Below are 27,252 nucleotides of genomic sequence, written 5' to 3' on the forward strand. Positions count from 1 at the left end.
AACATATACAGTGTGGGGAGTTGCATTTGGGTTTGGTGTCTTTTCACCAGCAAAGCATTTATTGCTTCTAAATTAGTGCACTGAGAATTCTGAGGCCTTTTTTTAACTAGAAACCCTGACATTTATGTCGGCTGTGGAGTGGTGGGTAGCTTTCAGCATTTTTGACTGCATGCATCCAGGTTGAGGTAGTAGGTTGTATAGTTTAGAATTACACCAAGGGAGATAACTGTACAACCTCCTAGCTTTCCTTGGGTCTTGCACAGAACGGCGTGATGAGCGACCATAATTCCTCAGCAATCTTTGCTCTGGACACATGGAACAGGAAAGAGCAGGTAAGATGAGCTGGAAAACCTTTTCTTTTCTTCTGCCTCTCTAGAACTTCAGAAATGTTCATTCTCTCAGCGTTTTTTTTTTTACCTATGGGTGCTGTATCATTGAGTTTTTAGCACATTCAGTGGACTAGTAATGCTTGTCTTCCTTTATTAGCATTCAAGCAGCCTAATGTGTAACATTACTAAAAAGCACCATGGCAACTTATCAGTGTTATTGCCTTCACGGTCAGCAATCAGAAGTCTCCAAAGGTAACATGAAAAGCGTCCTGTATTGTATCTGCTATTGAGAAGTGCAAGCAGGTTTCCCTTTCCACTCGTCTTTGACTGGTTTGGTTAGTTCTACACCAGGAGTTAAACAGGGCTGTACCCTGTAGCAGTACGAGACCTGGCACACTCATTGTCTCTCAGGAAGCGTAGGAGGCTGGTGCTGATGCTTCCAGATAAACCCTGTAAAGGTTTCTCTGAAAGTACCTAAATCTACACAGTCCTCGGGAGAGCTGTTCTTAGGGAATATCCATTGGTGATTACAGTCAGCTAAAATGTTTCGTAAGGGTTTTATTTCTAGGCCTGTACAGTTCCATTAGGTGTTTCAAAGGCTGTAGCTCTGGACGCATCCAATAGAGGTGGTTTGCTTCTCCCTCACAGCAGTTTGCATTCAGGAGCAATGGAACCACCCCAAATTTTGTGGAGGAACTGTGTGGAGAATGGGTACACGGTGAGCCAGCAATTCTGGGCACAAGATCACATTTGTATTACATCTTACAAGTCTAAAATGCAGGGAATATACCTAGCTGCTATTGAAATCTACACTCTTATTTACCAAAGTATTCAGTGCCTAAAAACCCCTCTGAAACTCTGGCGTTTATCTAGTGAAGTCTGAACACAAGATTTAAGATCTTCATGTTAGCAGTGTTCAAGGTTCAGGTCCACTGGCTGCCTGGATGAAGATGGTGGCTGCAATGCTTGATCAGGGCCCAGAATATGAGATGTGTTACGTCTTTTGACTATATATATATACATGACTAATTCTGGCAAGAGTTTTTGAGTTCCCAGAAATAAGAAAGACTGTTTGCTAGTGGGTAAACTTTCTAAGTTAGTGAATAAAAGGAAAGGGTAGGCACAGGATTTCTTTCATTAGGCTAATCTAGAAGTGTGAAAACGATAACAATATTCCAAGGTGCCCAAGTAACCCAGAGTGATATTCTTCTAGTAAAATGGCACTTTAATATCTTCAAATCCTTGTTTACAGAATGCAAAGAGGAGCTGTTGGTTTCTCGAGCGTTACCCAGTGCTCAGTTATTAGTTATTCAAGGAGTGATTTAGTGGGACCTTATTTCATCTTGTTTTCAAAGAGGTTATAGATATCAATACCATGGTTTATAACTCTGCAGTTCCTTAGGACAAGGCAAGTATCCGGGCTAACACAACGCAGCTTCTGTGTTCCACAGAGGCACATGCACTAAACACATGCAGGTGGTTAAAAAAGAGGAATCTTTTTAGCACATTTTAGGCAGTACCTTATTTCCCCCCCATAAATCTCTTTGCAGATGGAAGTGCAAATTTTCAGCTGTAAATCCACAAGCTGCATTGATTCACATCCAATTTAGAGCTGTTCCATAAGGGCTGATTTATTATTTTTAACCTGTCTGGTTAGGAATAGCCTCATAAATGGGTGGTAGTTACTCCAAATAAGAACAGTCTCTCTTCGGTTTTGGTGGTAACATTTTGACTCTGCTTCACACAGTTATAAGGGAACTTCATAAGGTCCAAAAATAGCAGTTGTCTATATTAACGCACACATTTGTGGCTATCGACTTTAAGTATGTTAACTCAAATGGTCTATCTCGTTCCAAAGAACAAGGCATAATAATTAAAAAGGAGAATGGTCAGTGGCAAACGTAATTCAATGTGCATATTTTTCTTCTGAATAAAATAGCATTCCAGCTCTCCCCCTGATGAGAGGAATGTATTGTCAATTAATTAGACTTCCATCATATGTCCTCAGATGCCCTTCTATCGTATGCCTTCCATATGTCCTTATGTCATATGCCTTCCATATGCCCCCTATGTAATTAAGCTTCTATCATATGGCTTCTATCATATGCCATTTAAATAGATTTCCAGGAGAATGTGGCAGTGTTACAATTGTGGACCTTTTGCAATGAGTAAAGGAACAACTCATGAGCTGTAGCTTGAAAGAAGAGGAAGCAAAAGGGAGGTGGCGTGGCTCACCCTAAACAGTTTCTTTAATTGCCAGTTTTGTTTCTCTCAGCTTGGGCAATGAACAGACAAAAGTGGTCTATTTTCCTTGTTTTCCATTAGTCTTCCATTCCCAGTTTTTATTCAGCTAAGCCTGTGAATAGCTGGGGAGATAGAAACTGTTTTTCAGAGAACATTTCCATTGGAATGTAAAATGAAAAAGAAACCATCCACCTCCCAGAAAAACTGTGTCCTGTGATAACGAAATGTAAGCTTTCATCTTGCTTTTGTTCCTTTAAGTCTGTAACATAAAGTGAAGTACTAGAGATCTCATGGTGAGAGTATTAATGAAACTGAGATGGTACACTTAAGCGCACATCCCTGTTCTGCCTTGTGGACAATGTATTGTGCTTTTCTTGGCATGGTGATTGCTTCATAGATAGTGTCTTAATGTACAAGGATATGTAGTGAAATGGATCCCAAATTTACTGTGACTTAGTAAGGATAAAACCCAAAAATAAGCACTGATGCTTATATATGTAATGAAGAAAACTGCAAGCATCTGAGGAATGATGAGGTCTTGGAATGGCTTCCAATGAGAAGACAGCTAGCATGCTCGTTTGCCTTATGTACCCTTGTGTATCTGTGCTTTCTTTCTTCCCAACAACTTTTGAGACTGTTTTCTAATCTCAGCCATATTTGATAGGAGAACAGTGACTTCCAAGACTATTCTGCTCCAGCAGGCTTTACAGAAATGATAGAAATCACAGCCATATATCTAGCAGTCAGGGTTGAAAGGACAAAGAGAAGGTAAAATAGTCATACGTGCTGAGGTGTCCAAACTATAAAATGGAGAGTGCTTTGCAGCATATGCCAGTTTACCTGGATTAACTGGATTGAATGAAGTAATGAGAACAGTTCGAACAGATTCCCACTGGCTAGTAACCAGCATGTCCCTGAAGACTTTGTACTCCAGTTGCTAGAGCATGCTAAAACCCATTCCATCATGACTTCACTGCTATTTATATGTGCTCTGCCTAGATTAAGATAGAATTTACCAAACAATAGGCCCTATATTTTGCTGTGTTAGCCACTGTTTGTAATACAGATGCATTCCTGAAAAATAGGTGAAAGGTCTTAGTTTTGGCTTAATCTTTTTAGTTTCAACTCAGTTTTCATTTAAAACGTGCACACATCCAAAATATGACCAGTCCATCTGGAAGCTCTAGGAAGAGAAAGATTCATGTTGTGGTGCTGCACCATCATTAGTTACCTGGTGCCACAATCAGAAACTGCATACTAAGGGAAGCCTTTAAGCCTCTTTTAGCGTACCACTGTAATTCTCTGTCAAGAATAACTAGCAAAGTCTTGTGTTCAGGTTTGCTGGGCAGCAGGAAAATGCTTGCAGCACTGCAAATTATCTTTCACTTCTGTGTTTTCACCTGGCTATGAGGCAAGGGCTGTTCCTGGGACCTGAATGCTGTTCCTTTGGAAAGGAGACTGGAACTCAGAGACTTTCACCATTACAGGGATTTCCCCCCCCCCCCTTAAACAATGGCTTCCATTTCCACACCCAGTTGAAACTATGCTGCAACACTTCTGCTGCTAAATCAGATGCAGTAAGTACAGTCAAATTTGTACATGAAAGTTTTGTAAGAACTGGGACGAAATAGAATGTAATGCCAGAATGACTCATTGTTTAATGAATAAGGCCCTAAGTGTTCTATTGATGCCATTTATAAATTTGTATAAAATGTATAGAATTCATGTCATAACTGGAATTCCAAGCGCAGCAACCTTGTGAGCTAAATTATGATGATGATAGGGTACTGCACAAATTAATATGAATTCTAACAGGCTTCTGCTTGAAAAATGCTCAGACAGTTAAAAATAAGACAATTTCATTACACAGATTGAAAGCCCAGACCTCAGAAATGCTGCTACTCTCTCCTTTGGAAATGGTAAATTACTGAAGAAGGAAGTTCTTTTTTGTGTGTGTGTGTGTGTGTGTTAAGAGTCAAAAAGTATAACCTATACAGGAAAACAGATGTCCTTTAATTAGATGTAGATATCAATTACAACGCAGACCACAACTGGAAAATGAAAGAATTAGCTGGTAGAGACCAGCGTAATATCTGAAACTCTTGTATTGAAAATGAGTAGTCTGAGGGCAGAGCAGAGATCTGAACACACATCTTTGACTAACTTTTCCCTTCTTGTTCTTACTTTTCCTTTCTCATAGCTTGGTGGATTAGACAGGAAACCAGGTGAAGTTCAGCATTTCCAGCATGAGTTTTGGAGATAGGTTCTCTATCCAGTCAGACTTCAGCCAGAGACAAACTCGCATAGGAGTGGTGTTGGCTTTAACCTTGTGAGGAAAGGTTTCAGTCTAAACAGGAGCAGAAAGGAAATCTGACATCTGGAAATTTCCCATAGCAGAGGAAGATCCAAAAAGCTTTATTTGGGAACACCCACCCCCTTTCTTTCTTCCTTTCAACAAGACAAGACTTCTGCTTGCCCTGACTCTGCCGATGCTCCAGGCGGTCCCAGTTGCATATGCTTAGATTTATATATTCAAAATATAAAATGTATTCTCCCTGAGCAAATCATTTTTTTACATGCAATAGGGTGAAATTAGCCTCTTTGCGCAATGTCATGGCCCTGTTTCTTGGTTAAATAAGAATCAGGTTTCTGGGGCAGATATGGAAAGAAATTGAATTGCTGCATTCCATGTTACATGCAGAGACTTCTCTTTACCAGCACCTCTCCCTGCTTCCTTCTCGAACTTGTAGAAGACAGCTTCCTGCCCAGTTAGGTCATCCACAACTGTGAGGTCTACTGCAAATGAAATACCACTGGCTAGATATACTCCAGGCAATAACTTCCTTCAAAGATGGGAAGAAGCTGCTGCTGCTCCTAAGGCTGAAGCCACTTACTTATGGGGAAAGAGCTGTCATCCCGCAGGCAGGGGCTGCACCAGTGGCTGGAGCCATTCTCTGCCTCTTACCAGCCCCTTCTAATGTGCAAGCCCACCACACTCAAGACCCCATCCAAAGGTACTGTTCAAGAGCAGTATAGGTACAGCCACTATAGAGTCCTTGATTTCTGTTTTCTATCTACATTGTTGTAGGTTCCCACATTTAGGTAGCCAAACTCCTGCCCCAGAGAAGCGTATTTGTTGGTGCAGGGTTTTCCCTTGCCCCTCCTGGGTCTGCTTCACATGTGCTGCCATTTTTCCTCACACCCGTTGCCAAGGTCTGATGACAAGGCTGTGATTTCTCTAAGCTTCTCTTTGTTACAGGTGTGACACGCAGCTCGTAGGGTTTCATTAGGGCTTTCATAATGTATTAAGGAAATGTCAGGATCGAGTAATTTATAATTAACAGTGACATGTAAATGTCATGTCTAACAATTGTAGTGTAAGAGTATTGTTTTGTGAATGGGCCATTTTTTACACATGCAACTGTCAAGGTCCAAAAAAGCCATCCCCAGTCAGGCAAATGGTTGGTAAAGACAGATATTTTTTCCCCTTTTGTTTACTCCTCACTGAATTCTTGATAGGCATCTAGACCTTGCTGCCTGTTGTTCCTAGATCCAGTACATATACAAAGCTCAAGCCATGATTGGAAGCATTTATGAACATTTTAGAGCTTGATCCTAATATAAACGCATATGGATAAATCCCTGCGCAATGCTGATGTGGAATTCATATGAGCACTGTCTGTATGAATTTTCAGTATGAAGGTGGAGCTGGTCTCCACCATGCAAGAGCATGTCATGCATGATGCTCTAGCCATCAGTGGCTGCTCTGGGATGTGATGAGCTTAGGTATGGTGCTGCACTAGCAACATCCACATGGGTACTGACTGGAGATCTGTGGTTGCAGCAGCTCAGGTTGGTGCTGGTTTTGGGGTCACTACAGTCAATCCCCTGAAGAGCGTAGGCAGACCCCTCTTATTCCTTAGCTTGAGGTTTAAAGAATTGTAAATAGCAGGTCAAAACCATGCCCAGATTAATGCCACTGATGTGGGTTTATTTTCAAGTTTGTTTTTCTTGTGTTTGAAGTGGCCTCTCATCTCTTCTGACGAGGAACAGCAGTTGTGGCATGAGGGCGGTTTGCAGTAGCGCTGTTTGCAGTCTGTCAGATGCCACAGCTTCCCCTTGGCTTCTACTTCCTTTCATAAATGAGGTTGTTAGATTTGAAGGGCAGGATTTACAAAAAAAGGGGAAGAGAAGGAAAAGCAGGAAGGAAATGGGAAAGGAAGAAGGCGAGACTCGATTGCTCTCTGCTACACATCTTGTGGTTTGAGTTGGTTTTGGAAATTGCCCTTCCACAAGCTTTTGAAATGTGAAAGGGGAACTTCTTTTATAAGAGCCCTAAGATATTTCGATCACGTGTTTCCCTTCATTTGTATGTGAGAATAGTTCTTGAATGAGAAGTTAAACAGCGTGGGTCTTAGTGGAAAAACTAAAATCAGTGTCCACTACTTAGTATGTCAGCAATGATGTAGCTAGACTGCTGAATCATGTCATGAATCACGTAGGGTTCTAGGATGGAAGTCACTGGTCTGCAGTCTGTGACTTTAATGCTGTAATAAATCCACAAGTGTCCTTCTGCGGGTGGCTGCACTGCCTAAAGTGACTACTTGGGACTCTGTGGCTATGATTCTGTGACTAAAGAACTGTCATCTCCCCCTTCTTCGGTAGAAGAGGAGGATATCCATACTCTGCTGGTGGAATCACTAGTGAAAGGGGTTCTACAATGCTCTGCTTATATTCCAGTAGAGGGGCATTTTTTAATTGCCAATTCTCAGAGAATCATGTCATTTGGTCATCTTGGAATCTGTAAGTTAGCTTCCAGACAAGCTCCAGGCACTGGGATTCAAGCCTATCTGTAACAGCATTGCTCAAACAGTGCCTTGAGACCCATAGAAGCAGTGAATTCTGATACAGCTCTTCATGTTTTTGTTTGCTTCTTGTATGACACAGGCTGCCACCTCAACAGTCATTTGCTAATGATGAGGATAAAATGGATCTCTCCTTTGCCTGGATAGCAGAGGGAGGTTTAAAACCTCCACTTGGGAAGTTCAAGGTTTGTAAAGCAGCTCCCTTACTTCTTGTGAAGCCCTTGGTCTGCCTCATGCCACATTGCATTACAGATTAAGGCAGGCTTCGCATTATATATTAACACAGATTTGTCCTCAGATACCCTACTGTGGAGAAGGCCATTTTTAAATCTTTAATAGGGCATTGGAGCAATTTGCTTGTGATTTAGTTTTAAGTGGGCAAGAGGAGTGGTGACAAATGAAGCTGGGAGGCCCTAAAATTCTTTGAATAGTCCATGTTTTCCTGGAACTGTTGGGAAAAGGCTGCCAGAAAGGTCTTGGCAGGTTTTTTAGGTGGCTGGCCAAGTCTGAAGCAAATGCGGATAGTTAATAGGCTAAAGCAGCTCTGGTTCCAAGTCCATATATATATATAACATACGTTTTTATTTAAGAAATCCCACCACACGGAGGAGCAAATGTAGTGCTAATATATCTTCCTGAAGGAAAACAGCACGGGAAAAAACACTGTCATCTTGTAACGATCAAATCAAGATCCTACTTTTTAGGCACTTGAATTGTCAGCTGAAGAAGAGAAGAAATAGGAAATGAAATCAGTAGACAGGCAGTGGCTTTCCCATGAGGGCCCCATATTAATCAGGAATGGCTTATATAGCAATAGTTTGCATCTGAGAAAAAAGGCAGAAGTTGTTCAAAGAATGGATTTCCGTTCCTAGATCGACTTTGTGTTGTTGCCATGCAAGTAATTAAAAATAGTAATTAAGCAGGAAAGCGATCAAGTAATGACCTGGGACCTGCCGCTGCAGTTGCTTCCATGCGGACAGTCCATTCTGGCACGAAGCAGGAGTCTGCCTCTGCGGGTCTTAATTGTAAGAATTAAGTGCTGCTACTGAATTATCTCAGGTATAGGCTCATTCGGGAGGTGTTCCTCTGTGCACCAGGGTCAGAATCACGGTTCTCTGTGGCCTATGGAATAGGTGTTTACTGTGAGTTGTTCCGAGGATATGTGAGTCCAGATTTCACCGAGACACCAGGTGAATTACCTTTGTAATTATAAAGTTGTCTTCACTGCAAGGGATTCTTGTTTGAATTCAGTTCCTGGGGCCTGTGTTGTTTTATTATTAATGGGGTGAGGACTGTGCACAGCCTCCGCCGTTACAGTGGAACAATTACTCTATCTTTTATTAAGCCATTGGTGCAAATCCTGAAGTTCTGTTAACAGACTTCCTATGAGGTCTTGGCTAAGTCTTTGTGCTTATTCACTGTATCTAAAATAGAGGTCCTTGTTCCTCATAAAGACAGAGGAACTAATCCTATCTGAATTGTGCACAGGCAGTCATGTCGCATGTCATACTGGAACTGCAAGTGAGCATTCTGTGTATCTCTGTGAAGTCATGTTTCATATGGACAACTTCCATGCTGACATACGCATTCATTAGCTGTGCAGAGTTAAAGCTGACGATATTTACAGTCTAATACTCCTTTTACACAAAATCAACTTGAAAATGTTATTACACTTTAAAAGTCCTAATTAATGTCATTTGTTATAAGTGAAATATTCTGATATTCAGATCGTTCTGTTTGTTTTCTTCATTTTGTAGCTCATCAAAAGGTCTTATTGCATTATAAACCGAACTAAATCTAAGTTTAGTGTGTGCTAGAGCCTGCAGCGCAACGTTAATGATGCAGCAGTATGGACTGGCACCAGGAGTGGGGAGACTGGCTGCTGCGCTTGCGTCCCGCTGCTATTTCTGGCACGCAGAGGCTGCGCGGTGTGGGATGGGTCAAACGTAAGTCCTCAGAGGTTGCCGTGTCTTCCCCGCGCTCTGACATTCATTCTGTCTGTCACATGCCTCCTGATACGTGGCTTTCTAATTTCTAATACACCCTCATCACCAGTGGAGCAACTGAAAACAAGTTACTGTATGCTAAGACCTCTGTGTCTGGTTTCACAAGAGGGAAGGGTGACTAGACGTGCATTCAGGCTTCACCCGTGTTAAAGTGCCCAAGCCTGGTATTTCTTTGACAGCAACACCTAAACGGCTTGGCATCCTGTAGACACCCTCTGAGAAGAGACTCCCTGTCTGCAGGAGCTTGCAGTCTAAACAGATAAGGCAGACAGAAGGGGAAACACAAAGAGATGGAGAGAATTGCCCAAGCCACTTAGCATGTCTAGCAGCAGGACTGGGAATAGGGACAGGTCTTCTGGGTTCTCACCACTGTCATCACCGCTGATTTGGGATTCCTCCGGCTGGCTCTGCACCAGCTCCTGCCTGTCCCTGTGCAGGGATAGGTGGTTTGGGCCCACCAACTAGCTATAGAAAACATTTTGATGTCCTACCTTTTGGTTTAGTTCTCCAGCAGTGGCTGAAACAAGTATCTTCTTCTTGAGAGAGAGATGCCCTCATGTGCTGTTTGTGATTTATAATTGTGCCAACTGCAGGCTGGAGAATCAGAAAACCTGAAACCCCAAAACATTCCTTTATCTTCTGAATAATTCTGCCCTCTCTTTAAATAGAGTCAGTGCTGGTGAAAAGGGCTAAAGAGTAACAGGAGGTCGAGGGGATGACTGTTCTTTGAGGTTCTTCAGGTCCCTGTAGGCTCTCAAGGCTCTTTACCAACATTAATTAATACTCAGATTCACAATTCCTTTCTTGAGTGCAATAGTTCTGTTACCTGTTTTATGCAGAAAAGAACTGGAAATAGACTGCAGGAATAAGGTTCCACAGTGAACTCATGGAGGAGATGAGCACAGACCTGCAGACTGCAGGCAGCAGCTCTCCAGTCTCTGAATTACAATCTCTGTTTTACACAGTGACCCCACCACTTCTTTCCTATTGGAACAGAATTCATTCTAGCTCTTAGTTGCATGGATTTCTAGTTTTAATTTAAATTTCTACTTTTCCTGCCAGGCCAGGTTCCCAAATATCCCTATACTTTATGCATGTTTTGAGTCCAGGTTCAGCAGTTTAGATTCTAATTGAACAGCCTCAACACGTATTATTTATATTGGCTTTTTCAGAATAAGAAAAAAACCCTTGATTGAGACACACCATCTTTTTTCATACAATGATTCTATTGAAATTTCAAGTCCATTTAAAGAAAGCATTAAATGTTGACCAGCCAGAAAGTTTTTGTAGCAGCCTTGTAGGTTAACGTATTAATATAGCTCCAAGTAAGTGAAATGCTTCAAAGTTTGTCAGTATGAAGCCTCAGATCTTAAGAAATTATGTCACGAGCTAAAACCAGGTTAGATTTATCTGAAATTTTAGTGAGGTTCTTGGAGCTTTACTTATGTTTTAAGTGAATTGAGATTTGAAACTTCTGGTGAACCCAAACCCATGTGAAATATGAGGGTTTTCAGGTGCTTTATGTGATATGGAAATGGAAAATCATGCAAGAGTAAATGTAATACTTTTTTTTGCGTGACTTCACCCACATAACTTCGAGTTTCACCTTGAGTTTCTGAGTTCAGTTAAAGCCGGTTTGTATAGGAGAGCTCATGGATAAGGGCAGATTGTTAACTTCCCATAGGCAAAGCACACATAACTCTCGCTACTGCGTTCCCACTTCTCATATTCTTTCTTTGATATGGGATGAATTCATCTCTGTAACCTTTCTTTTCAAATCCCTCTGTTACATCAGCTGACCTTTTGTCAAACTCTTCCCATTTCCCTAAACTCGGTTGTCGGTAAGGGCACGGAATGGTGCAGTATTCCAGGGCTTTCCACCAGGCCCTGCTCACCAGGAGGTGAACAGCCCTGCCTCAGTTCGCTTTTTGCTGCCTTTACCCACCTTGGGATTGAATTGGTTTATGGCTTTCTCACCTTACTATTCGAAGTGTTCACCATTATCCAGGGATTGATATAGTTGGAGCTCAAAGATCTCTGAGGAACCCATTAACAGAACCGGGGGATGGAGAGAAAACACAACAGCCACTTTTTAAGCTGTGGTGCTGTCAGGGTAGTGCATGGGTGAGGTAATTTGCTAACGTATGCCCTGTTGGCTTGGGAGGTGAAAGTTGGTGGGTGAGGCAGGTTAAAAGGAATTGCTGGTGATGAAAGGGAATTTACGTGACCTTCAACCACATTCCATCCTCTCTGTTGACTAACAGGGTAGCAGATGTGGATAACAAAAGTAATATGGACATAGCAGCTTGCTTCTGAGGACCTCCAAACAGTCCAAGGACACGGTAAGCATTGTCATGATGGTTGAGTATTATGGGGAAGCAAGGCAGAATCATAGAATAGTTAGGGTTGGAAAGGACCTTAAGATCACCCAGTTCCAACCCTCCTGCCATGGGCAGGGTCACCTCGCACTAAACCATGCCACCCAAGGCTCCATCCAGCCTGGCCTTGAACACTGCCAGAGATGGAGCATTGCCCACTCCTTGGGCAACCCATTCCAGTTGCATCATCACCTTCACAATAAGGAACTTCTGCCTTATATCTAACTTAAACTACCCCTGTTTAAGTGTGACCCCATCTGTATAGTTTGTTTTGATACTGACTTGTCTCAAAAAGGCCTTAAGGTTTTATAGTCAATACTTAAGTCCCTAAAGCATCCTCTCTGTCTGAGGATCCCTTCACCTATGTGTCTTCTTCTTTGAACTGCTAATTCCAGCTGGTGTCAGTAAAAGCAGTGTGTCTTTACTCTGCTTTCTGCTATAACTGTGCACCTACCAAGGTCTCCTCTTCCTTCCAACCTCTCCCTCTGATTAAATTCACTCTTCCTTTCTGTTTTCCAGCTTCACCCCGCAAACTTCCTCTCACTCCATTTTTGCAAGAACCTTTCCTGCAAAACAGGTCCCTGATAAGGTTGGTGAAGGGGTTTCCAGTTTATTTATGCTCACCTTGGCATGGTAGCAGCCAAACATGATAACTTACTGGATTGTTAAACAGCTTCAGTCTTCTGGTGCAGTTCAGAGTAGACAAGTGGGTACCTCACAGCTGCTCTGGACTGATCCCCAATTCGGGTGGTGTTATTATTCCTTCTTAATCTCTCCGCACCGGTAATATGAACAGGCATGCTCAGGACTAAAAGGACTGCAGAGACTTGGCCCCTTTTTAGCTATGAGAACGATTTCCAGGCCTCTTTCAGTTGTGCTTATTTCAGTCCAAAAGACAAAAACCGGAACAAAAGAGAAATAGGAGGAGTTGCGGAAACCCCTCAAACTTTCTCTGCTGAGATTTCAGATTCCTGGTGGTGACAGTGCCTCGCCATGCTGCCATTGGTGTTTCCTTCTGCCGTGCCTGGCACGAACGATCCCAAAGCAGCGAGCTGAGTTAAAATACATGGCTGTGATCAAAAGAGGATGACACCTCTGTTTTTTTCGTGCCACCCTGGAGGCCCTTAGGTTTGGAATTTGAGTCTTTGAACAACAAGGTTACTGGACTCTAGTAAGTGAAGTGTCCGGATGTTAGTGGTGATTCATAAAAGCAATTAAAAAAGGAAAGTGCTTTTCCGCTGGGTGTAATGTCTTGGTTTGACGATGTTCTTAAAGTGTGTGTGTAATGCTGCACATGCTGGTCAGTGCATAGTGACCGCTGTGTTTAAGATTATGGATCTGTTTCCAGCCTAACGCTTCTTTTCACATGGTTCCCATGACCAAAACTGGTTTTTTAGTAGTTGAATCTCTCTCATTTATTTTCTATTTCAAAGTAATTCCCATCTCTTCCTTCTTAAATTTGGAGGGGGGAGAAATCTACTGAGGATGTAACATTTTCCATGGGAGAAATGTGGGGTTTGCAGCGTAAATATTGGAGATGGCAGATAACAGAAATTCATTCATTTCCCCCCCCAGTGCTACTCGCTTGCATTTCAGCCCTGGCCCTCCACAAGCACGAACCGCCTCATTTGTACAGCTTTCAAAGCGATTTTCAATGAGCAAGACTGAACTCGGTTAAAACATGATTAGGGTTATTGTTGTATATAAAGATCCATCAGCCCAGCCACATTACCTAAGCAAGAAGTAGACCCTGAGGCACACTCTACAAGCTTCTTCCTACATGGCTTTTCAAGTCGTCTCAACCAACCTGTTAGCATTTAGTGATGGCTCTTAGGCTCTGCTCTTGCAGAGCAGACACTTCCAGTCTTACTGCCTTCTCCAAGGGGATGCCTCTCACTTCTCTTGTGCATATTCCAGAGTTGGGGCTTCAATTTGCTTTGCCCTCACGTCCTGCCCTTGGTTATCCCATGCATGTATGCTACGGGAAGCAAAGTAGTTTACTGATTTATCATGGATCATTAGATGGAGTAACTATTCTTAAAACATCACCAGTATAGATACAATAATTAGAGATGTGCTTTTGTTAACATCACAAGCCTCTACCCTCTTGTACAGTACCCTTGGGTACTACATAATTACCCACTTTGTGTGGTTATCTAGCTCACTAATTACCCACAAAAATTGGGGTCAGGTGTTAACTGCTTGAAATAAGTATCCTCCACAGACTTGGTGGAATTGTGTAAAGAAATCATCTGTTTGCAACAAAACTTTATCAAAAAAATGAAATTCGGACATTTTTGGGAAGGAAGAGAAGGGAAGGCAAAAAAAAGACAACAGAGATACATTGGTCTGTGCAATGGCAAAATCTTGCATGCTGCTGTGATGATGGTGAGGGAGTGAAAGGATGCTTGGCAGATACAGTGTCTCTAATCCAGTCTACTTTTCCCAAAGATTAGATCCTTCACTACACAGGGTTTGACTCTTCCCCTATCTGGGTTGATGTCAGTCAGGATTATGTCGGTATAAATCAGAAAATTTGTATCCATGGACTGACTTCACCGCAGAATCCCGCCTCTTCCATCACCCAGGGACTTCTGCACTGCGCCCAGTAATTTGACTGCCTTGTGTATGTGTTTCCATACATTTCAGCTGTTCCATACTCCATGTGCATGCAGGACTCCATCCTAAGGCTGCTGCTCATAAAATGTAGCTTGCTTTGAGTAATAATTTAATTCCTGTGTTCAGGGAGTTACCCCAGTGAGTCAAAGCTTGCTAGATAGCCCCACCCTCCCCAACTTCCCGAACACTTCGGCTGCAGTCCCTTTCTCTTTGCCAGACCCACACAAGATGCCTAACTAGCCAGAATCCCAAGAGGCAGCTGCTCCTGCCTCCCCGTTTTAGCCCCCAAACCCAGGGAATAAAGCCCTAAAGCCCTTGAAATACCAGGCACGTGTAACAGAGGGATATTTAATAGACTTGTCTTCCTAACCTGCTTTCTTGCATAGGTGCTCTCTGCCTTCAATACAAAGGAAACAGATTTCAGTGGGAGCTGAGGTGTTTCTGCAAATCCCACTATGCACCCATCAGGGTATGTGGATACAAGGATACCTTTAAGCCCTAAGCATCTTTGCAGTGCCCAGCATAACAAAGAAACTGCCTTCTTTATTTATGTCTGTATTTTGCGCTAGGTGCTTCCTCCCTGCAGCGAGTACCACCTTCTGTTCCCACAAGCACCTTTTGAAACCTGTGTGGAGTCAGGTATTAGGCATCACCAACCCCACTGAGGGGGCAAGAATGGGTCTCAGGTAAGGCCCCGCATGGCGAGGTGGGTGCTGGGTCTTTAGGGGCCATACCTGCTCTCCGCATTGTGTAGCGCATCTCTGGAAAACGCAGGGATCAGCCTCATAAAGCACAATGCAGATTTAGTCGTCATCTTTGTGTCTCTTCCCCCCCCCCGCTCTGCTCCCCGCTGATGTTAACTGTCTGTATTATTATTTATTGTTATCAAGGGATTTGGCTTGATCAATGAAGTGTATATGCGTCTGACGGACATTCGGAGAGGAAATGCTTGGAGAATGAGTAACATGTCTGCAGTGGAGGGTGTGTGTGAGGGAGAGAGGGAGCATCGGTACTAGAAACATTGACTGATGAGTTCATTTTAAAATCCAAGGGCATATAGCTGGTAAATTAGCACATATTGCAAATATAGTCTGGTGTGAGAGGCAGCAGTGCTGCCATTGAGCAGAGGGGTGGGTGTGTGTGTAGGGAAAGGGGGGGGGTGTGGGGGTCGAGGAGAGGAGGTTGTCAGCTCTAAAGTCATCACGGGCATGAGCCAGGCAGTCTGCCTGCTTCAATGCAGACGTGGGGCGTGCGATTTCCACGGGCGGCTGCGGGCTGCAGTGTGGCGGGGGGGGGGGATACAGGGATGGGGGGGAACCGAGCTATAGCAGCGGTGGATTTTATTGTTTTAAAGCCCAGATCCAGCCAGAGGGATGCCAGGCGAAGGGCTGCAGCCCCAACACTTCCCCCTCCTTCCATCTCCTCCCCTCCCGGACGTCTTTAGGAAGGCGGGAGCGGGTGCCCGGCTGCCCGGGAAGATCCCGGGGCCGCAAGGACGGGAACCGGGATGCGGCCGCGGCGACGGGTTTCTCCCTGGAGCTTAAGAGATTATTGGGGAGGGGAGGCTGGGGCTGGTGTGTGTGTGTATGTGTGTGTGTATATGTGTGTGTGTGTGTGTGAGAGAGGCTGGCGGCGGCGGCGGGGGGAGCCGAGTCCTTATTCTGTTAAAGATTTAAGTAGGCATGCAAGGAATCTCTAGGATAGTTGGCAAAGGGCGAGGGTGGGGAGGGGGGGGGGGAAGGATCCAAAAGAGTCTGTAACCAGACACTGAAGCTTTCCAGGAGTGAGAGTGTGTGAGAGAGACGGAGACAGAGCGAGAGGAAGAGAGGGGGCAGTGTGGTCTAGTACATTTTCATCTGGTCGTTGATTTGAGCCTGATGCTTGCTGTCCCTCAACAGCCTCCCTTGCCTGTATTTTTTCTTTCCCCCCTTTCCTCTCCTTTCCCTTCTACTTCATCGAAGCCTAGGGGAGCCAGTAAAGATTAAATGTGCTTTCGAAAAGGCAGCCACTTCATGCAGCTATGTCTACACCCCCCCCCCCCCCCCCCCCAGCTCCCCCTTTTTGAAATAAAAAAATAGGAAGAAAAGAGGGGGGAGACAGCGAGGGGGAGAAGGAAGGAGGAGGAAGAGGAGGAGGAGGACTATAGTTTAATGATGTCGGGACTGGCTGATCCACAAGGAGGAAAGAGAAGGGGGCAAAAAAAAAATAAAAGGGAAAAAAAAAAAGGAAAAGATTTGAGCTCCTGGACGAGGAAGGACTTTGGTGAATGGGCTCAGACTCCCGAGGTGAGAAAAGGACGGAGTGAGTGATGATGATGATGGTTCCGTAATGGTGCCTGTTACCGCTGCTCCCCCGGCCGTGCGGTGGCGGGGAGCGTCGGGTGCGGGGCCGGGAATGGGGATGGGGGGGGGGACACGGGACGGGGCCGGGAGCGGGACCTGCTTTGGCAGCGCCGGGCGAGGAGCGGCGGATATTTTGCATTTTTCAACTCGGGCCCTCCGGAACGTTTCGGCTTCACCCTGCCGGTGCCGCTGGGCCTAAAGCGGTTCCAGAGATGGGTGGAGGGTGCGGATCCGTATTATTTATTTGGGCGGGGGGTAAGGGGGGGGGGGGGTGGAAAGAGGGAGGAAAGGGAGGGAGGGAGGGAAGGGGAGAGAAGAGCGGAGAAGGAGGTGGCAAGCTGGGGACGAAATCCTGCTCTCGGTTATGGCCGGCGTAAATTTCCATTGGCTGGGGTTGCACAAGGTGCTTTGGAGAGGAGCCGGTGCAGGATGGAGTCCCTTTTGTGTGTGTGTGTGTACGTGTGTGTGTGTGTGTGCACGGTGCTCGGGGACCCTCCTCTCCCGGGGAAGCGGGTTTTTCCTCCAGGTTTTCCTCGGCAGCCCCGGCCCGGCAGCGGCTGCCAGGAGCTGGTGACCGCGCTCCGCCACCGGCTCCGGGCTGCCCCCCGCTGCTACCGGAGCAGGAGCGGGCCAGGGCTCCAACACCTCCCCCCCCCCACGTCTCTTCATCATCATCATCATCATCATAATAATAATAACAGCAGCAGCAGCATTGGTGGGAGCGCGGAGGGAGGAGGCGAAGGGGCTGCGGAGGAATTTGGGTGCTTTTCCTTCCCCCCCCCCCTTTTTTTTTTTTCCTTGATATATTCCCTTAAAAAAAAAAAAAGGAAAAAAAAAAGGAAAAAAAAAAAAAAAGAAAGAAGATGTTTTAAAAATGCAAGCGGCTTGCCCAGCTGCACACACCCACCCTCGCCTCCCTCCCCCGGCTTGCGCACACCGCACGCTCGCACTCGCTCGCTCCACCGCGCTCGCTCGGGTGTCAAAACCCGGCGGGCACCCAGCCTGCTGCGGGCACTGCCCCTGCCCCTTCCCCTGCCCTGAGCCCGCCCGGGGGCCGCCGCTTCCCGCTACCAATACCCCCCCACACCCCCCCCCCCCGGTCCTTCTTCCGCCTCCCCACCGCCGCGCTTTTCCCCCTTGCTCTCGGCGCTGGAGATCGGAGCTTCCCCCGCTTCCAAATGGTGAGTTTCTACCTGATTTTCTTGCAACTCGGGGTTTTTTTTTCCTCCATCCCTGCCGGCCGCGGGGCTGGCGGAGGGGGCGGGGAGGCAGCGCCTTTATGCTGCTGCATGCTTTGTGCCAGGCGGCTGCAGGGAGAGCCTGCATATTCCTGCTCTTATTTCTGCATTCCTTTTCGTTGAAACAATGAAAATAATTCCGTCACTGCCCCAAACTTCCCTTTTCTTTCCCTTCCTCTTCGTTATCCCAATGCGGAGGCTTTTCATGTATTTGTCGCAAGCGACCTTGTCGGAAGCTGTAAGGAACCTGCCGCGCCTTGTCATTTTTTTTGTATAAACGATTAAAAATGGAATGCATTCTCTCAACAGAGGGTCCTTAGAGAAGCTCTTTCCTTCCACCTGTGTGTCCTGTTTTGTAATCTTGAGCCAGGAATTGAACTTGCCTGCTCTTCTTTCCCTCTTTCTCCTTTTTATCTTTTGATTTATTTTTTTTTTTGATCCCTGTGGGGTTTTTATTATTATGGTTATTATTATTTTGATTTTAATTTTAATTTATATATGTTTTTTTCTTTGCAAGGAATAGTTTGTTGCGCCCCTCTCAATCCCTGAGACCCTAACTTGTGATGTTTAGCTTTTAAATCCACGGGTTAGGCTCTTGGGAGCTGTGAGTTGTGCTTTGACATCTTCATTTTATAAGTATATCCTCTCTATATATATGTCTATGTGTGTGCGCGCGTGTGTGTATATATAGACCTATACACACACATATAATAGTGTTTAGTAGACCTTTTAAGGGAAAAAAAGAAGGGTATCTCTCCTCCTTAGGGCTGATCGGCTAATGGTAGGGCGGTGGTTGTGGCCATTTACTGTAAAAATCTCATCTCAAATTCAAGCTAGCGTTTGCATGACAGAGATTTTGTGTGTGTGTGTAGAGTCAAGCGATAATTTTACAGCTGATACCGATATGGGGGTGTATGTGTGTACACATATAGTGATTATTATATATGCGTGTGTAGATAAGATATACGCGATACGGACGCATGGAAATACAGCTATTGAGGTGTGTGTATAGCTACACATACGAATGATACGTGTGTATGAATATGTATGTAGGTAAATAAAACCCTGGATATGTATATCTATTTACATATGTAGGTATATTAATATACATGCCTCTGTTTTCATACGGAGAGAGATTTGCCTTGCCTGCAGGCCACTGCATAGAGCATCTCTCTCCTCTTTTTTTGCTTCTCCCCCCCCTCCTTCTTGAGAGCAACACAGAGTACCCTGAGAGCGTAACAGTAACAGCTCGGTACATTGGTGCTTGACCTCAGCTGAAATCCCAGCATGCCTCGTGCTTCCAAGTTTAAAACTGAACGATTAATCTTAGAAATGTGCTCTATGGACACACACATGCGAAAAAAATAAAGGGGAAAAATGGGGGAAAGGGAAAATGAAATAAAAGACAAAAAAGGCAGGAGCCGGGTTGGATTTTATGGACCGACAGGTCCAAAATAAACTGCAGAAATAAAATGGTTGCATGTACTAATGGTTGGAAACTGCTGAAAAGAAACGCTGAGTGAATGCTGAAGTTTTCAGTCCTCCTCTAGAGCTTCAACCTTTCCTGCTTTTCCACTCCACGTTCTATGTAAATGGCAAATCAGAAATGTTCAAACTGTTTTCCTGCTGCTGTGTTTCTTTATTAGATTTTTATATTGCTGTAAAATGAATTATGGTTGGAACTGTATTTCTTATCTCTGTTCTGCAAAGGCAATTTATAATGGAGTTACTGTACCTTGTTACGGCACTGAATTACTGTTTGATATTTGAATGCAAATGCTTGAACTTAAGACACAATGCACCAAAAACGGTGTAGCGTTTGGGGATCTAAGAGCTTAGGATGTGTTGGATGGTTCCCGTTAATAGTTATTGAACTGGAAAAGGTTGCTTGATTTTGATTTTAGCTTTTTTTATTGACACTGTAATTTCATTGACTATTTTACCTCCACGAAAAAAAGCCAGCAACGCCTTTTACTTCTGAATTTGTACATTATTCTGCACGCCCTCTAATTCCGAAGGGAGAAACTTAATTCTGCATTGCCTTTATTTTCTGTTACCTGTCTGGCATGAGAAATCAGAACACGGTACGGGAGAACCCAGCCACCTTTGTCCAGCCGCATCTCCACCTCGGAGACAGGCAAAAACTACTTCCCCCCCCCCCCCCCCCCTTTTTTTTTTCCCCTGCTTTTAATCGCTGCCCCCCCCCGCACTCCATGAAGGGAAGGGAACGGGGGAGCGCTTTGTCTGCAAGGGACTGGCTGCACCCCGCGATGCTTTTCCCTCTGCCCTTCCCGGAGGCAGAGCCCTGCGCGGCCCCGGCAGTGCCCGCACCCCCTTCCGCATCCGCGGAGCCTTCCCCCCCCCCCCCAGCTTCCCCCGACCTCTTTTCCTCCCTCCCTCCCTGCAGAGCCGCTATTGTGCGCTGCGCGGTGCGGTGCGGAGCGGTGCGGAGGAAAACGGAGGGGGGGGGGGGGGGGGGGTGCGCGGGGCTGCGGCAAAACAATGGGCGGGGGCAGGGCCCGCTCCGCGCCCCGCTCCGCTCCGGCGCAGTGAGGAGCATAATTGGGAGCTGGTTCAATCACTGCCAGTCTAGACTCGCCCAGACACATCAATTAGGGGGGCTGGCGGCTTAAAGGGACAGCGCGGCTGGAGGGAGCCGGGGCCTGGGGACACGCCGAGCGGATGGAATGGAATCGAATGGGGGGGGGGGGGGGGAACCCACCAAACCCAACAATTGGCAGGGATTAAAATAAGGAGGGAAAGCACAAACTGCACCCCCCCCATCCGCCTTTCCTAGCGGGGAAGGCGAGGTTCTCGCAAGAAGAAAAGGAGGGAAGAATAACTGGAATATCGCATTCCCCCCCCCCTCCTCGCTTCCCCAGCCTACCGCGAACTCAGAGCACAGGGCAGGCAGGTTCAGTGGGGCTCCTCTGCCAGATTTGTGCGTGTGATCTGAAGAAATGTCAGCGTTATTGAAACTTAATTGCATTATAAATATCCAGTTGGAATAATTTCTCTGTAAGCGAACGTAAATCAATCCAGAACTACCCCTGCAACGTTTTGTACCTCCTGGCACACAAAAGAAGGGGATATTGCGTTCTGGTTTTATTTTTTGCTTTTATTACATGTAGCGACGAGGCTTTCTTGTCTTAGCGTTTGTGCTCATTTCATCAGGCTCTGCAGCTGTACGTTTTCCTTGGCATAAAAAGAAGCTGCGGCCAGAAACACCTTTATTTTTATCTGAAGAGGAAAATGGGAGAGAAAATAAATATGAGGCGTTAATTTACTTAATAAATAGAATAAGCAAGTCAACCTCAGTGAGGATTGAAGGTCTTATTCTGCATGAAAAAGAATGACCAGCCTGAGACTAGTTTCAGTTAAAACTGTAGCTAAGATGCATTTAATATAACACATTCCCAAGCATTCCATGCCGTATTCCCGAGCATTCCGTGCAATACGTGCTGCAGATGATTAAAAAGGGGAAAACCAAGCAAAAAGTGCTTTTTTAAATATCGTTCTTTTTAAAAAATAACCCCGATTCTGCAAAACTCTGGCACCCAGGAGTTCTGTCTGAGCAGCAGCCGTGGCATTTAGCTCTGTGGCTTTGACCCCGTTGTACCTTAGCTGGAACTTGCTTTCCCAAGTTGAAAGGCAGGGGGTTTGGTGGCAGTAAAAGGTAAAAAAAGGTCCGAGGCATTCTGCAGTTTGCCATTGTTGCTCTTTTATTCCAGTGGGGTTTAGTAGCACCTAAAGTTGCATAGCACTGCAGCTCAAAAAATGGAGACTACTTTCACTGTCTCTTTTGCCTGAATCATTTCCAAAGCACTTAAAGATTTATTGGGCCAGATACCAAATTGCAGTTGAAATACTTCTGTAGTGGCTAGTGCTGATTAGAATATTGATTAATTTCTAGTCGATTTCTAAATCAAAACTTCATTCACATGATAAGTCCTTGATATTAAAATGTAGCTTGTGTTGATGCAGCCTCTTTACAAAGTCACATTAACCCAGTCAAAATGCTAGCTGGAAATGGCATAACCTCTGTATTTTCTGTTGAATTTGTTAACTCTTTGTCTGTCATGAAGGCTCTTTGGCCAGACTTCCATACTTTAAAGCAATGAGATGTTAATTCATAATAGGTCTGCGTATAACCCCAGTAATAACAGAAGACACTGCAGCACGCAGAGTTTAAGGTAAATGTTAATCTGCAGCTTGAACCATTGTCCAATGGTTCTGACTATTTTAAAGGCCGCTTTTCCTTTTGTGCTGCCCTGATTTTGGTCGCTTCTCTGAGAGGCGGAAACGCAGCCCTACAGTTAAGCAGTTCCCAACGTGCGCTTGCCAAAGGTGCAAGTTTCCCAGTGCCTCTGTGCAGCCCTGCACAAGGCTGCTGCTCGCCATGCTTGGAAGAGGAGCCTCTCTGCCAACTGCACCGCATTCTTGCTTGTTCCCAGGGCTCAGAAGGAAAGAGCATCCCAGTTCTTCTTCACTCTTGGGAACACACACATTGTTTCAATAATCCAGGCAATAAATGCTAATTAGTAATGCTTAAGGACCCTACCAGTCAGAGTAATTATCATAATTTACCTCTTCCTTGTTAAAAACATTCCTTGCTGATTTAGAGTTTTTTGAAGCCATACTTTCTTTCCTCTTCCTCTGGAAAGCATTCCTTGTTGCATTAGCAAGAAGGACGTGGGTCTGCTGTGGCATCGCAGCGTGTTTCACCTATTTCAGAGGGAACTGGAGCTAGAGAGAAACACATGTCAAGATTTTTCCCACCCATAAGAACTCATTTTAAACCTGGTATTTTTCCTTCTCTGCTTCCCCCCGCCCCGTCCCCAGCACCACCAAAACCCACTTGCAGAGGGAGAACAAAGGAAATCGCTAACTATAAAGGCATCATTAAGGCTGAACAGCAACAGCAAGATAGAGTGTGTGATATGACAACATATTTTATTGCACAAAAGTAGAGATAATTAAATAATTCAGTGGTATTCTTAGCTAATTAGCACAAAGATCTTTCAGAAGCCATCAAGGAAATGGATCTCATCAAATCTAATAATATGCTACATTTCCCAAAGATCCTGTATTTTCCAGTGTTGCTTCTGCCTCACCACCTGATACAGGAACACAAAAGGTTGCAGATAGTTGCACATTTAATTGCACTCTTTCTCAACATACTGTTTTCTGCATAAGGTGATGAGGTCTTCAGAGGAAGGGAGTATGTGTAGCTGGAAGTTTTAATCTTAGTCAGTAATAGAGGACAAGATCATAGCTTCGGGAAAGCCACATCTATTATAAGTGATCCATTACAAAGATTAAATTATGAGGTAGGAGCCATTCTTGGATTGATTGTGATGCGGCTGACTCATTTTGATTTGGAGTTGGTGAGTGAATGATGGAGTCCAAGATCTTTATTAGAGTTAATTGGGGACCTAGATTGCCTGTTTCCAGCTTTTCTCAACATTGAGAAATGCATGGCAGAGTCTAGGAGGGGTCTGGCACCTCTGATTTAGTGTGGGCTCTCATCTTAAGGCCAAAGCATCCTCTTCTTTTCCAGTGGTACAAATGGGAAGAGCTCCATTTTTGGGGTCTTCAGTAGGAATTTGAGGTCTTGTTTTAGGTCTTCAGTAGGATGACTATAACCATCATGCTGTGCAGACACTTTCTCCCCTACATCCATGAGGTTTTGAGCTGGAATCAATGACTGTATATGTTCATGAGGACAATGCAAGTTTGTCCATCCTATGCAGAGGAACATGGACAAGTACCTGCAGGGCATTGATGCTACTACTGGAAAACTCTGTTGGGCATGATCTCATTAATTAGGCTTATCAAATATTATTCAGAGTATCTCATTATGCTCCTTTGATCTAAATGTATCCACAAGCTCATGTGATACATTTACAAACTGTAATTTACTGCTTTCTTATTTGATAATATTTAGGGTTACTTTATCCTTTAGGTAAAATACCAGCATACAGCTCATCCTTTCAATAATGGAAGGGGATGTGTATCAGTCTTCTATATACAGCACTGGTTCTTGCTTTTACTCTGGGCCCAAACTGAGCTTTACTCCTGTGTTACAGTTACGGTGCATATTGACTCCATGGACTACCCAGACAAGTAATGCGGTGGGGTAAGATGCTAGGCTTTGTAAATATTTGTTATGCCCGTAAGGTGGAGCTTACAGGCTCACCCTGAATCTGCAGCCAGTGTCCTTAGTACATGGAAGGAGATTTTCCCTTGCTCAGAAGAGATGGAGACTGATTTATACAAAGTAGATTGAGGGAATATGAGGGGAAAAGGCACCTAAAAGTGATTTGCCCAGGGAAGTGCAGCACATCGTTTGCAAAGCAATAATTCATGTCTCCTGGTTTACAGGGCTGCTGTACTTAATAGTATACATTCTTCCTCTGTGGAACTTTCCAGGCTGTGAATAAGGTTACTGACATGCCAGGAGACCCTCTCATGTACCCCCAGATGTAAGCATGAAAGAACATGTTACTTCTGTAAGCTATTTTTACTCTTGTCTTCTTTGTCATTCACCCAGTGCTCTGGCAACTGTATTTGATATGCAGGGACATTATAATCAGCTAAAGAAAAGGGTATTTTTCAAGATGCTAAATGGGTCTCTGATATACGTGGTACTCAAAGTGACTGTGGAAGGCTAAGACTACTGAAATTGGGTTCATTTAACAGCTCTTCCTGCAGTGTAGTCAATGAATCTCTAATGTCCTAGACTGAAATGTCTGACACTTACAGAATCATTTATTTGCTGGCCTTTGTATCCGTGGTCGACTGTGTCGTGCTCACAGAGCTCCACCTACAGCAGTGGGCTGATGGTACAATGAATATATATTGTATGTTCTTTAAGGGGTGGGAGGCATAAACGGGTGAACATAGGTTTTGCTGTGCAATACGTGCTTCTCGTGATGCTATCCTTTAAGTTAGGGGTAGCCTCCAGCAGCAACTGTTGAAGGATGGCTTGGGCTTCTGAGACACAAGGGACGATTTGCTCCGGCACAGTTTGCTTCTTGCTGCTGACTCTCAGACCATGGTCAAACAGCCAGCACGCTGCCCGAAACTTGCTGCCGTTTGCTGCTGTATGCCTTTGGAAGACGGGACAGAAGGGGTGCCCTTTGGTGTCCTATATGGCAAAGAGGAGGATACGCTAAGTCAGCTCCCGGGAGAAGTCTCCAAACAGCTCCCTCTGGCTACTACTACAAGAAGCTGAACCTATGGCTCCCCTTCCCTGGAAGCTGTGTCTGATGATCACAGGCCATTATATGCTTCTCACTTGACTGCCCTGCTGGTAACTCCACTTTTAAGATGAATTATGCAAGAAATGCTGTGAAGCATCAGACATTCAGGATCACGAAGAGTCCTCTTTCAATGCATGAACTCATTTCTGGATAAAGTCTGAGACTCACCCAGATTCCGGCTTCTCCAGAAAGGACAAAAACCAGAAAGGATCAAAAAACAATCGGTGGACTTTGGTTTCCCTGTGCATGTGTGCTTGTATCATGTCTGAACTTGCAAAGAATATCCTTGGTTATTCACAAGGAATCCAGTAAATGGTGAATCTGTAAATCAGTTACTTCAAGTGTGTTTGTCTCATTTGCCCACCCCTTTCTCCCCTTTCCCCCAGGGTATCCCTTGCTTTTAGAGCACCTGGTTCCCTTGAGAAGAGGATGGAGTTGCCGGGTTCATCCTGGGGCTTGGATGGGGGGAGAGTGCCACCTTGGGAAGAGGGTTGGTGGGCTCATGGAGCACGTTGCACACTTAGATCAAAATTTGCCTTCAAACCTTTAGTTCAGTTGTGTTTTCACTTCAAGACTATCTGGCAGGGTAAGGTGATTTGAAAGATGTGTTGCATCTCACTGTTGAGAGCCCAAATGCACTAAAACCTCATGAAATCTCTGTTTCCCTCCTATGTTTCATAGGTGATTCAGTAGTAACAGCACAGCTTTGGCATAATTCCTGTTCTCCTTCAACCCCCTCTGATCTTTTTTCCTGTGACCTAACAGCCAGGTGTAGTTTTGGGGCATAATGTGGTTTCTGAACGATGCTGAAAATAATTGGAGGAGGAGGAAAGCCCTGGTTTTGAATTAATGGTATTCTGCTTGCTGTCTTTACGTCAGCATTCAGTTCCTCTTGGAATATATGAATAGAAGCGTTAAAAATAGTCATCAAAACCCAGTAAAAACATGACATTTTGGTACAATTGCCAAAAGTACTCAATAAGAAGCTAAAGTCCCCATATTCCTCAGGCAGCCAAATGCTTCATTTTCGTACCAGCATGGCATACAAACTGGCATGGTGAAGGCAAACAAAATTGGTCCAGTTTTTTTTCCCTCACTCCCTATTTTAGGAGGAACTTCCCCAAATTCCAGCCCCCAAAAGCACAAACCTCTTTCTGCCATGCTTGCATGGAGGACTCCGTGTTAGAGCACTTGTAGCTGCTATGAGTTCACTGCGAGCTGGAGGTAGGCAAAAGGAGACTCCAGTGGCAGAAGCAAAGCTTGAAGTAGTATTTCTCCTGAGGGATCTCTCCAAGTCCAAACATGAAACTGCAGCGGGGGAAGTGTATTTCCACATTTATCTTTTCAGCTGAGACGTAAGCTCCAAGGTCTCCCCTGTTGTTCCAAGGACACATGTCCAGGGGAAAGTTACGCTCCTTTGGCACATGCTGTGTAAAACCTTTCCTCCTTTTTCCCACTCCCCCTCTTAAATAAATCCCTGTTTTGGTTTCAGTAGGCAAAAAGAGACAACGATGTTGCTGGAACCATCTCCTCACCTCTGAAATAAAAAGACAAAATAACTCTGGGATGTGTTTGAACCTCTCCAGGTTGGAATGCATCTATTTGGAAAACAACACAGGGCTTAATGTTATAAAACACGTGGAGCGATGTATGAGTGCGTTTTGTTCGCATACGATTGTACATCATTAGTCAGTAATGCATCACCTCTACAGCAAGTTCCATCTGTGGATCTCGAGGCACTTTCTGCAGGGAGCTGAATTAACTCTCACAAGCCCCTTTGTGAGGTGGGTATGGAAATGTTCCTGGTCCTTATTCACATGAGGGAGAAAAAACACAGGCAGAGAATCGAATCCCTTATTTTCCAGGATTTTAACTTCTCTGTCCTCCTTCCTACAGTTTCTTTTTCCTGGTAACGTGGAGTAAAACTATTCATTCTCAACCCAACTATAGAAAAAATATATCAAGT

At 44.7% G+C, this 27,252-nt stretch overlaps 1 long non-coding RNA gene across 3 annotated transcripts; it reads left to right on the forward strand.

Moving 5' to 3' along the window:
* The first annotated feature begins 54 nt into the window (after window positions 1-54).
* On the forward strand, window positions 55-25,617 carry LOC133281045 (uncharacterized). Of its 3 annotated transcripts, XR_009747357.1 has the most exons (6): window positions 55-332; window positions 3,985-4,150; window positions 7,521-7,623; window positions 9,196-9,384; window positions 11,709-11,786; window positions 24,111-25,617. It is a non-coding gene; the product is annotated as an uncharacterized LOC133281045 (long non-coding RNA). The 3 variants fall into 3 exon arrangements; XR_009747356.1 differs by lacking the exon at window positions 24,111-25,617 and adding an exon at window positions 12,342-12,490 and having other exon boundaries at window positions 59-4,150; XR_009747355.1 differs by having other exon boundaries at window positions 61-4,150.
* Window positions 25,618-27,252: the final 1,635 nt, after the last annotated feature.

This window comes from Pezoporus flaviventris, unplaced genomic scaffold (genome assembly GCF_033815535.1).
Source record: "Pezoporus flaviventris isolate CSIRO_AGI_PZ_B2104156 unplaced genomic scaffold, CSIRO_AGI_Pfla_v1 ptg000093l, whole genome shotgun sequence".
Lineage (NCBI taxonomy): Eukaryota > Metazoa > Chordata > Aves > Psittaciformes > Psittacidae > Pezoporus > Pezoporus flaviventris.